A 12,481-nucleotide genomic window follows, 5' to 3' on the forward strand; every position below is an offset into this window, starting at 1 on the left:
GTGCTTTCTTTTTTTAGTTGGTAATGCAAGGAAAGAGTATTTGAGAATCAAATTGCTACAGCCATTAAAAAACAAACAAATGCGGGCACCTGGGTGGCTCAATCAGTTGCATGTCCAACTTTGGCTCAGGTCATGATCACACGGTTCATGAGTTCGAGCCCCACATCAGGCTTGCTGCTGTCAGTGAGTGCGGAGCCTGCTTTGGATCCTGTCTCCCTCTCTCTTTGCCCCTCCCCTGCTTGTGCCCTTTCTCTCAAAAATAAATAAACCTTAAACAAACAAACAAACAAACAAACAAACAAAAACAAGCTGGTTTCTAGGAAGCAACCCCATGAGCCTGGGGGTAGAGCTGATGCAGAGCTGAGAGATCACATGAGTTGGTCTGAGCTAGATCATATCTGAAGCCAAGCTACCCATGGGCTCTTCCTTTATAGAAGTTGATAAATCTCTTTCTTTGCTTAGCCTTTAGGGGAAAAAATTGGGACAAATTTTCTGATAGGTTTATATGTCTGAAGATAAAAATAATCCTGATGAATTCAAAGAAAAAATCGAAAAGCAACAATCTGCCTGATCCATGAAGGGGTCACCTGGCTGACTTTAGGATCAGGCCTTCAGACTCAAGCACTTTATTTGTGTGTGTGTATCAAAAGTTGTCTAGACTCTGTAGGAATTAATTCACATCAGACAAATACACAAAAGGCAGTATACCTATATATAAACAGAAATTCCTGCCCACTGCACACTTAGGAAAAACTCCAAATTCCTTACTCCTGCCTCAAGGCCCTGAAAGGCTTCCCTCCTCTGCCTCCTCTCTAACCTCACCTCCTACCACTGTCCTCCCTGCTCACTCCACCCCCACCAGAATGGCATCCTTACCCTTTCTCAAACATGGTAAGTGAGAAGGATATTATAATTGCTTTTCCCTTCACCTGAAGTCCTGCTGATTCAGATCTTAATATGGCTCACACTCATTTTATTTAGGTGTCTGATGGAAAATCACTCCCACAGAGGCCTTTTCCTGATGACTTTGTCTAAACTAACATGGTCTTCCTCCCCTACTTACATACCTCCAGCCCTTCTATGCCCTGATTCTACTTTAGTGTAGTCATAGAAATTTCACCCAACTGAAGTTATATTCCCATTGTTTTTAATAATCTGTTTTCCCCACTAGAATACAAGTTCCATAAGGACAAGAACCTTGTCAACCCTATTCACCACTGTATTCCCAGTGTAATGTCCCAAATACTCATAAATGGTTGCTGAATGAAACAAGATAGAGAGACAGAGATGGGTTTGGGGGGGGGGGGTGGCGGAGAGGGAAAGAGAGAGGGAGAGCGAGAGGGAGAGAGAAGGGAGGGAAGGAAGAAGGCAGGAAGGCAGGAAAGGAGGGAGGAAGGAAGGAAATCAGTCCATGCAGTCTTATTCCTCTAAGAAAATCCACAGAAGCAAACAACTGACTTGCAGAAAATATCTGGAAAATATAAGTCATACTGAAATTTTCTCACCTAAAGATCACAGATGGATAATTTAAAAACAGACCATTATCATGAGTGTAAGTGTAAACCATCTCTAGGGTAAGATACTTGCCAAATAACATAATTTAACTGATTTACATGTATATAAGAATTTATAGCTTGCAAAGCATTTTCACCTAGATTTGCATTTAACTCTTATAAGACCTTCCTCAAGAAGATGTTGTTATATCTCTTGTATCAATGAAACTGAAGCCCAAAATTTAAATAAGGAGTAGCTTATGGTTAGCAGATAATAAATGGAAAAACAAAAACAGAACTTGAACTCTGAATCCTCCGGCTTTGTTCTACTCTAATATGCTACCTCCTTTTAGCAATGACAAATCCTACCTATAATGTGTTGATTTACTTGCTTCAATTTCCAAGGGTGACCTAAACTCATCTCCATTTTCTCAGGATCTGTGCACAAAAATTCTAGTGCAATAGGCCCCAGGAGGGCCTGAGAGTCTGTGTTAAGTTCCTTAGCTCTACCCAAGATCTATTGTGCTCTAGTGTTTCTCAGACTCGACTGTGCATGTAAGTCACCCTGGGAGTCTTGTTAAAATGCAGATTCTGATTCAGCTGTTCTTGAGTGTGGCCTGAGTTACCCAATTTCTAACAAGCTTCCAAGCTATCCATCCACAGGATTATACTTAAAGGAGCATGTCTAGAGGATATTTATATGGATTTTCAAATTGCAATGTAAGTATCACAAACTGAGTATTTGTGTCCCTCCAAAACCCATATGTTGAAATCTCAGCCCCAGTGTGATAGTATTTGGAAATGGGGCCGTTAGAGGTAATTAGTACCTTTATAAAAAGAGGCCAGGGAGCTAGCGCAATCTCTTTCTACCATGTAAGGATACAAGAAGTTAGCTGTCTGCAACCTGGAAGAGGGTCTTCACCAGAATCCCGCCTTGCTGGCCCCCTGATTGCAGACTTCTAGCCTCCAGAACAGAGAAATAAACATGTTGCGTATGCCATCCAGTATATAGTAATTTGTTATAGCAGCCTGAATTAAGACAACAAGTAATTAGCATTGCAAATAAGATCAAATATTTATTTTAATGTAATGGATGTTTGCCATAACTTTGTCCCCTCCAACTACCACCACATCTCAGTTTCCCTGATTTTTTTGGTCCTATTCTCTTCGGCCAAGATACCTGGATGACTCGAACTCATCATTTGTCACTCTGCCTCTACTGTTCCTGGTCTTCTACTTGTTCTAAGGCAAAATGTATGGGCCAAAGTAGAGCCTAAGTGATGCCAGGAACTATATGGAAAGTTACCACGTACCATTTACCAAGATCATGAGTTGCTACCCAGCTTCCAGGTAGCAGCTAGCAGGCTACTGTGCTACAAATTCAAAACCAGTCATTGAAGGCCACCCAGTGATCTGTTGTAGCCAAAATATACCTCTTTGATTGCCAAATAGTGTCGCAATATGTTGTCACCAAGAATATTTTTCTGCCATGTAATGAAATCCTCAGTGTAGCAATCATTAGGTGGCTCAAAAGTAGAGTGTATCTTACTCATGAGATAACCTCCAAATGTTTACCATCTGTCCTCTAGCTCTCTTTCACATTCGATTTCTGTAAAGGTGTAATTACAGAAGCTGGTTTCCCCAGAAGGTTGCTGAGTATTTTTCAGTGGAGATAAGAACCTCCTTTTTCTAGGTGCAACATAAGAGGGAGTTTGGGGTTTCTGGTTATTTAACCTGTGTGGTAGTTTCCATCTAAACAGTCATCCAGTGGTTGAATTCATTTACCCAGGACGCCGACTGATTACCGCAAGGAACTGGAGGCAAGGGAAACTAGGTGGCCTCCTATACTAGGTAGAACAGTGCCTCGCCCCACAAATTCTAGTCCATCGGGAACGTGTATGTGTGAATTTATTTTGTAATAAGGCCTTTGAGGATGTAATCAAGTTAAGATGAAGTTATACTGCACTAGAGTGGCCCCTAATCCAATGACTGGTGTTCTTACAAGGAGAAGGAGATTTGGACATGGGAAAATGCCATGTGGTGATAAAAGCAGTAATTGTAGGGATACAGCCTTGAGCCCATGGTCGCCACTAGGACAGAGAGAGAGGCAAGGGAAAAATTCTCCCTCACAGTCTTCAGAAGGAGCAGGCCAGCTGACACCTTGATATTGGACTTAGAGCCTCCAGAACTATGATACAAAAAAAAAGGGTGTTGTTTTAAGCCGCCTGGTCTGTGGTTATGTGTTATGGCAGCCCTTGGAAACTAACACACCCCTAAAAAAAAATGTGCACAGGGGCGCCTGGGTGGCGCAGTCGGTTAAGCGTCCGACTTCGGCCAGGTCACGATCTCGCAGTCCGTGAGTTCGAGCCCCGCATCAGGCTCTGGGCTGATGGCCCGGAGCCTGGAGCCTGTTTCCGATTCTGTGTCTCCCTCTCTCTCTGATCCTCCCCCGTTCATGCTCTGTCTCTCTCTGTCCCAAAAATAAATTAAAAACGTTGAAAAAAAAAATGTGCACAAACCCAGCTGTCAGTTCACTAATGAAGCATGATACTGGGCTCTTATCAATGAGTGATTGAGGATGCAAGAAGCAGCATTAAGAATAGTGGCTTTATTCTTAATAAATCTTTATCCAATTCTTAGATAAAGGTAGCCCTAAACCAGCAAAAGAGGAAAACGGGTAGCTGGTTTACACCTAATTTACACCCACATTTATCCCAGTACCTATTTTCTGAGAAGCTGGATACAAGCATTCTATGATAGCCTCTTTCAACTTTTCCAGAGATTTAGTTAGGCTCTTAGGGAAGTCTATCTGCCTGGCTTCATGATCAATCAAGCATTTCATTTTATTGTTTTTAGTCTCCATGCTAGCTATAAGCACCTACTTTTGTAATAGCACGTATTTTTGTTCAAGCACTTACTTTTGTAATAGACGTCTTAGGAAGTTTTATAAGGCTCTAAAGTTCTTTAGGTTGCTGAGCATTTTTAATTGGGATTCTTAATAAGATCAGGATCCCTTTTTGTTCCAAAGCATTCCAAAACCATGTATCACCCCCAAAAGGATAGCTTATCTGTATATTTATTAATCTCTAGCTAATGACACACTCTGATGTGCACAATGAGCACTGCCATCTGGTCAGGTTTTACCACTGGCAAGAAGTCATATTCTAGAAGATTTGTTACAGCATATTCTACCTGATATTTTTCTGTTTCAGACGAAAGATATGACCCACGATAGAGAAGATTAAGTTTGTTTTCTCCTCAAGTATTTCTAACAAATATATTTTGACTATATCTAACTCATAACTAAAAGTTTGGTGTTCATGAATCTCCTCCTCTTTAAGTTATAGAAGAAGAATATAAGAACTCAAAATATTACAATGATAAATGGAAATATGTGCACAGGAAAATAATAGGATTTCATAGGTCGTCAGGCTACTTGTTAGTAAATGTGTGTTTTTCAGCAACAAAGGCTCTGCATCACAAAAGACCATCAAATTTAAAGGAAAGTCTCAGATTAAATTGGTAGAAGCCTCCACTAGTTTAGCTGCTCCTGTTATCGCATTTAGACAAGGTGAGTAGACTTTGCCACTGGATGATCAAGAAAGAGATCATTGATATCTGATAGTTACTATGAAATTGAATCAGAAGTCCAAAGGCTTATCCATTTCTCTCATATACGAACAGAAGGTCTAATGATAGTCAAGGTCAAACCAGAGCAGGTGGTGATAGAAGGGCTAATTTTAAATCTGTTCATGTTTAGAATTCCAGAAATTACCAAGGATTTAGTTAAATCATTTGGGGGCATAACAATTTCAGAAAAGTTGCAGAATCATTGCCTAGAGTAGACAATGAGACTCAAGACATCCACTTGATTGTTTCTTAGTTACTAGCTCGGAAGAGTGTGAACAAGCCAAGGGTCTGTCGGAAATAAGGGATTCACCACCTTGGGATACCACTCTTTGGGAACGTTATGTCCTTTCTGAGCTAAAACAATAAATACCTAAAGGGACCCAGAGTTGACCTTATCTTGAGAACACAACAAACGGTCATTCACATATTAGATAAAATAAATCACAATGAAATGTATGTCCTTGAAGTCCAGATTAATTATGTAAAGTAGAATGGTGCCTCAGCAAATTCTTAGAGCAAACAGCCCAAGTATATTGTTGACTTTCCCAGGAGAAGGGAAAAAAAACTATTGACTATTTTGATTTAAGCTTCAGAATCTAAAGGAACATTAAAGAAATTTTCACAGAACACTAATCTACAACTGTAAAATATGCCACCTCAAGAGGCACCAGAGATGAAAAAATGTTTGGGTTTAGCCCAATAGGGAGGTAGAGAATTATTATTCTAATAATGTCCTGAGGTTGCATAGAAAGCTTTTAACCTCACCTATTGGGAATTTTAATGGGGACGATCAGAGTGTTACAAGGGCTGTGGAAGGTACGATGAATCCTTTAATTATTATTCTTTCAGCTATTAGTTTTGGTCTTTCTTTAGCTTCTAGTTTAAGAAGGTATGGTGCAAGTTGGGGTAGAGATTTAAATGAATCAATCTGAACCTTGATATGTGCAGCCCCAATAATCCTGCCTATATCTGTGGGACTTTGTGTTCCCCTAAAAGGCTGCATCTCCTTGAGATCTTTAGTCTGGGCTTGATTTAGACATAAAGGTGTTGATAAATCAATATCCAAATTAGATCTGATTGCATTATGAATAGGGTGGTCTTCAGGGGCATTGAGGAAAACATCATCAGAAGTATATTTAATATGGCAATAATATTTGAACAGTAAATTCTTCCCTGCCAAGTTAGCCGGTATGGTATCACAGAGGAGGAAAGAATATTTCTCGGTAAAGGTTCAAGGGTAACAGTTAATGGCTGGGACATGGAAAATGTCTGAAGATTCTTAGATATATCCATGATCTGAGAAGCTCGTTGACTTCAAGGGTGATGTGTAACAGTGGTAGGATTAAGATTGATAAATCTATCAGTATCAATAAAAAAAATTGCAAGTTTGTTTATATTTAGACCATTTTTTTTTCTCTTTATGAATTCAAGGGCAAAATGAGAAATTAAGTGCTTGATTCTCCTTCCTTCAGAGCAGGGTCCAAGGTGCCTCAGATCAGTGTGCTGATTCTCAGGTGAGGGTCCTAGACTGCAGAGGTTAGTCTCTGATGGATCCCAGGAGCCCTACGATACTGTTGAATGCCTAATGTCCAAATACCACCAAACTTCGCACCCTCAGAATTCTGCTTGTTCCACTCCCTATAACTGTTGGAGTTCTCCCCTCAGGATGATGCTTACCGTGAGTTGTTTTTCCATGTAAAATAACATCACAGCAATATCTTTAGACAGTGACTGATGGAAACATAATCTGGTTTTAGAGGGAGAGGGCCAGGATCTAAGTAACCTGATAATCACTTTCCAAATGAGTGAACGTCAATGGGCAATGTCATATCTCTGATTTTTTTTCTCACCTGTGAAATGAAAATGCTAAAGTATAAGCTTACAGCGTAACAGAAGAAACTAAACAAAGTTGCACTAAACAAATTTGTTCACTATAGATTACTAAGAAACATAATTAATGCAAAATTATTAAAAATGATAACTAATGAAGTTAGTGGTAGAAATTTTAGCTTCTCTAAAACTGTAATGAGAAAAAGTATTTCTGTCAATAGACTGCACCACTATCTAACACTTTATATTAATTTTTTATTAGCAGTACACAGATATTTTCAATTTCCAGTGAAGGCATAGGACCCGCCTGGTTCTAAAGTTGTCATTGGCTAATATTTTTGCATTCTTTGTACCATTTCCAGGGTTGTCATTGTTGTTTTCTCCTCTGATATGTGACGCCTTGGAAATTTAGCTATATTAGTCACCATCTTCATTAAAATGAAACTTTATAAATTATAATACTAGTCATTAATAGATATGAGATATTGACAAGTTCAGAGGAAGTGTAGAAAATAATTAAGTATTTCCTTTTAAAACGGAATAATCTCAAAATGTAGTTTTTCCTTTCCCTTACCCAAAATCCTCTGTCCCTGCCTCCTGGGTCCATCCTTCTCTCTCTTGGCCTGTGAGGCATTAGAGACTTCTTTGAAGGCAACCTCTTGGGAAGACATGGCCCTGATTTTCCTCTGGTGAATTAAGTATTCAGGTTACCTGAGTGCCCAGTTCTTGCTCATAGTTGCTGGTTTCATTTTCACCTCTGCTCTGCACTTGAAGGCTCCTAAGTGCCTTCTAACAAGCATCTTCATTCACATCCTCACTTGCTACGTGACAGTCTATTTTCCACATCGCAGCCAGCTTATCTTTAAAACACAAATCTGACCGTATCCCTCCTTGCTTAAAGCTCTTCAGTGACTTCCTGATGCAATAAGGCAGTAAAGCCAAGTATCTCTTCCCAGGTTACTAATTCTGACATGATCTGGATCCTGCCTGCTTCAGATCTCAACTCCCTATTACCTGTCTCCCTGCTCAGTCTGCTCTATCACGCCCCCTTTTGCTGACTCAAACACAGCAGGTGCAGTCCAATCTGTTTTACGTTTGCTTGCCTTCTCCTGAAATGTTCCCCCAGACAAGGGGATCTTTATTAGAATTCAAATCTCTGTTCAAGCATCACCTCTTTAAAGGAGACTCCCTGCTACCTTTTCCCTAATTGCTATCACACTAACTACCCTGTTTGCTGCCATCTTATTACTTCCCACTCTGGCTTTTTTCAGTTTACTGATTGGTTCATATGTTTACATTCTATCTCCTCACAAGAATATAATCCCACCTGTCTGCTTCACCATTAAATCCTCAGCACCTAGAACAGTGCCTGGAACAGAGTAAGTGCTCGATAAGTATTTATTAAGAGAATAAATACAACCCATATAGATAAAATTCTCAAATATTCTTGAGAGTCATAAATGCAAACTTGACTCTCTAGAGAGAGATACCATGTTTCCTCTCTAGAGGGCTTGATATAAAGATATTGATTCTCCCCAAATTTAGCTATTAAATTAACACACTCATAGTTCCAATTCTAATCAATGAAAAGATTCTAAATTTTATCGGAAAATAATTCTTAGTGAAAAATAAATTTGCTAAGTAGTCAAAATATTTTTTAAAGCAAAACAAAATATAAAACAAAGAAACAGCAGGAAGGGGGACTTGCCCACCAGACAATAAAATATATAGATGCTTATCCTGAAAAAGAAAAACAAAACTGGAGGCATCAGGAGTCCAGCTTTCAAGCTATATTACAAAGCTGTGGTTGTCAAAACAGTATGGTACTGACACAAAAACAGACAAATAGATCAATGGAACAGAGCAGAAAACCCAGAAATGGACCCACAACTATATGGTCAGCTCATCTTCGATGAAGCAGGAAAGAATATCCAATGGAAAAAAAGACAGTCTTTTCAACAATGGTGTTTGGAATACAGAAAAATGTAACTGAGCCACTTTCTTACACCATACACAAAAATAAATCCAAAATGGATGAAAGATCTAAATGTTAGATAGGAGAGTGATGAACCACTGAATTCTACTTCTGAAACCAATATTGCACTATATATTAATTAACTAAAATTTAAATAAAAAAAAAATAAAAGCCAAAACACAACAAAACAAAAGAAAACCCAAAAGTATATATATAGATGCTTAAAGTACTAGGGATAGAAAAAAACAGAAATTCCAGACAGAGGCATAAGAAATAACTATTGCCTCTATCCTGTTGAAAAAAATCAGTAAAATTTCCCTCTTGTAGCTAATTACTTTTATATAACAACAACAACAACCCATAAAGTCAAAGTATGAAGTAGGATAACATTTACAAAATGCATTATACTTAAAAGATCACCTCCTTAATATGTCAAAAGCTTTTCAAATTATTAAGAAAAAAGATGAATGCTTTAGCAGAAAACAAGTCTAAAAATTCAAAGCAGCAACTCACTGGAGGAAAAATATAAATGTCGAAAAAATTATTCTCTCTAGCGATTTAACAAATGCACATAAGAACAAGATGAAATTTTTATTATCAGATTGACAAAGATTAAAAACAAACTACCTAGAGTTAGCGAGCATGTAGGGAAATCAGAATCCCTCATCCACAAGAAAGCATAGAAGAATGTTTTGGTATAGCTCTTCATGGAAGCCATTTTTTCCACTGTGATTCATAAACCTTTAAATTTGGCAACTTTGGACAATTCTCCTTTTAGCAACTTGTCAAAAAATTTAACTGGACATAGATATGAGAACGTTTCTTGTTTAGTTGTTTAGAAGATCAAAAAATAAAAGACAGTATAGGGACCCCTGGCTGCCCCAGTTGGTAGAACGTGCAGTTCTTGATCTCGGGGTTATGAATTTGAGCCCCAGGTTGAGATTACTTAAAACTAAAATGTTTAAAAAAATTAGAGACGGTGTAAATGTGTATATCATGTGAGTCTAACTGTGGACTATTATATAGCAATAAAGAATGATTGAGTAGCAGTGTGTTAACATGAAAAGATATTCATAACATATTAAGTGAAAAAAGCATATTCGCAGTTTATAGAGTTCACATTGTTGTAAAATGAATATAAGATATTTCTGTTATATTATAAATCATACTATATTATTAGAAAAAAGTCTAAGCACTTACAGAAGGTTAACCATTGTTATCTCTAGTAATTTTTTTCTTTGTGCCTACCTGTATTTTCTAATTGTTATGTAATGAATGTTATTTACATAGTAGAGAAAGTTTGGGAGCTTTTGTGGAGAAGGAGTTAATAACTGATATCTACTTGGCTGCAGATATTGTTTCCAAGCCTATATTTCATGAGCAAAATCTAGATTAAAAATCCAAGTATCTTTTGAGTTAGAAAAAAAAAAAAGTATGCGGCGCCTGGGTGGCTCAGTCAGTTGAGCATCTGACTTCAGGTCAGGTCAAGATCAGGTCATGATCTGGCAGTTTGTGAGTTCAAGCCTCACACTGGTCTTGCTGTTCTCAGAGCATAGCCTGCTTCAGATCTTCTGTCCTCTCTCTCTCTGTCCCTCCCCTGCTTGTGTGCTCTCTCTCTCTCTCTCTCAAAAATAAATAAAACATTAAAACATTAAAAAAAAGAAAAAAAAAGGTATTACCCAACACATAATTTCAGTACTCCACCCACATAAGAAACTAGGTTTACAATTATAGCAACCCCTTGTGTTTTCCATTACTACCAAGTAATGCAGCCAATAAAGAAGCTTTGAAAAGCAAAAATTAAGCAATAAAGTGTGACAGATAATGCGATTATTGTATGGTAATGAACTCCAGAGGCATCAAAAGTTTGATATATTGCTGAGTACAACTATTTCCCTCGGGTATAATTAAAATCTGAAAAGCTTGCACCAGAATCACTGATATAAATATTCCTTCTTGTAGATAAATATGTTTCCAACTGTTGTATGGGTGCTTTAGTTGTATTCAATTATGCTGCACGATAAAAACATAACTAAAACTGATTCTGAACTAAGGTTTGGGAACAATCAAAGCAGCCCAAATGATTAAACCTAATTCTAATAGCATAACTACACCAGATCAGTAAAAACACCACCACAACAATTACTAACACAGCATAGCTCGGAGATACTTCGGGTTTGGGTCCAGACCACCACCATAAAGAGAATATCACAATAAAGTCAAATGAAATTTTCGGTTTTCTAGTGCACATAAAAGTTATATTTACACTATGCTGTAGTTTGTTGAATGTGACATAACGTTGAGTCAAAAAAAAAAAAAGTACATGCCTTAATTTAGAAATACTTTATTGTTAAAAATTGCTAACCATCATGTGAGCTTTCAGTGAGTCATAATCTCCGTGCTGGGATAGGGTCTTCCTTCCATGCTGATGGCTACTGACTGATCAAGGTGACTGTGGCAATTTCTTAAACTAAGACAACAGTGACGTTTGCTCATTGAACGACTCTTCCTTTCATAAACGATTTCTGTGTACCACGCAATGCTGTTTGATAACATTTTACCTGCAATAGAACTTCTTTCAAAATCAGAGTCGTCCCTCTAAATCCCTACTGCTGCTTTATCAACAAAATTTATTCTAAATATTCTACGTCTTTGGCTATCATTTCAGCCACCTTCACAGCATCTTTTTTTTTTTTTAATACTTTATGTACTAAAAGTGTTTATTTTTGAGAGAGAGCAAGCAAGCAAGGGAGAGGCAGAGAGAGAGGGAGACAGAGTATCTGAAGCAGGCTCTGCGCTGACAGCAGCAAGCCTGGTGCGGGGCTCCAACTCACGAACGATGAGATCATGACCTGAGCCAAAGTTGGACGCTTAGCCAAGGGGAGCCACCAGGCACCCCTTCACAGCATCTCCACCAGGAGGAGACGCCAAGAAACCGCTTTCTTTGCTCATCCATAAGAGGCAACTGCTCATCTATTAAAGTTTTATTATGAAATTGTAGCAAGTCAGTCCCATCTTTATCAGGCTCCTCCTCTAATTCTAGTTCTCTTACTATTTCCACCACATCTGCAGTTACTTCCTCCCCTGAAGTCCTGTACCCTTCAAAGTCATCCATGAAGATTGCAATCAACTTCTTCCAAATGCCAGTTCATGTTATTTGACCTCTTCCCATGAATCACGAATGTTCTTAATGGCATCTGGAATGGCGAATTCTTTCCGAGGTTTTCACTTTACTACTTTGCCCAGATCTTTCAGAGGAACCACTATCTATGACGGCTATAGCCTTACAAAATGTATTTCGTAAATAATAAGACTTCAAAATCTCACGGGTTGCAGAATGGATGTTGTATTAGTGGGCATGAAAACAACATTAATCTGATCGTACATCCCCATCAGAGCTCTTGGGTGACTAGGTTCATTGTCAGTGAGCAGTAATATTTTGAAAGGAATCTTTTTTTTTGAGCAGTAGGTCTCAACACTCGGCTTAAAATATACAGTAAACCATGTTGTAAACAGATGTGCTATCATGCAGGCTTTGTTGTTTCATTGAGAG

Source organism: Acinonyx jubatus, chromosome E4, assembly GCF_027475565.1.
Source record: "Acinonyx jubatus isolate Ajub_Pintada_27869175 chromosome E4, VMU_Ajub_asm_v1.0, whole genome shotgun sequence".
Lineage (NCBI taxonomy): Eukaryota > Metazoa > Chordata > Mammalia > Carnivora > Felidae > Acinonyx > Acinonyx jubatus.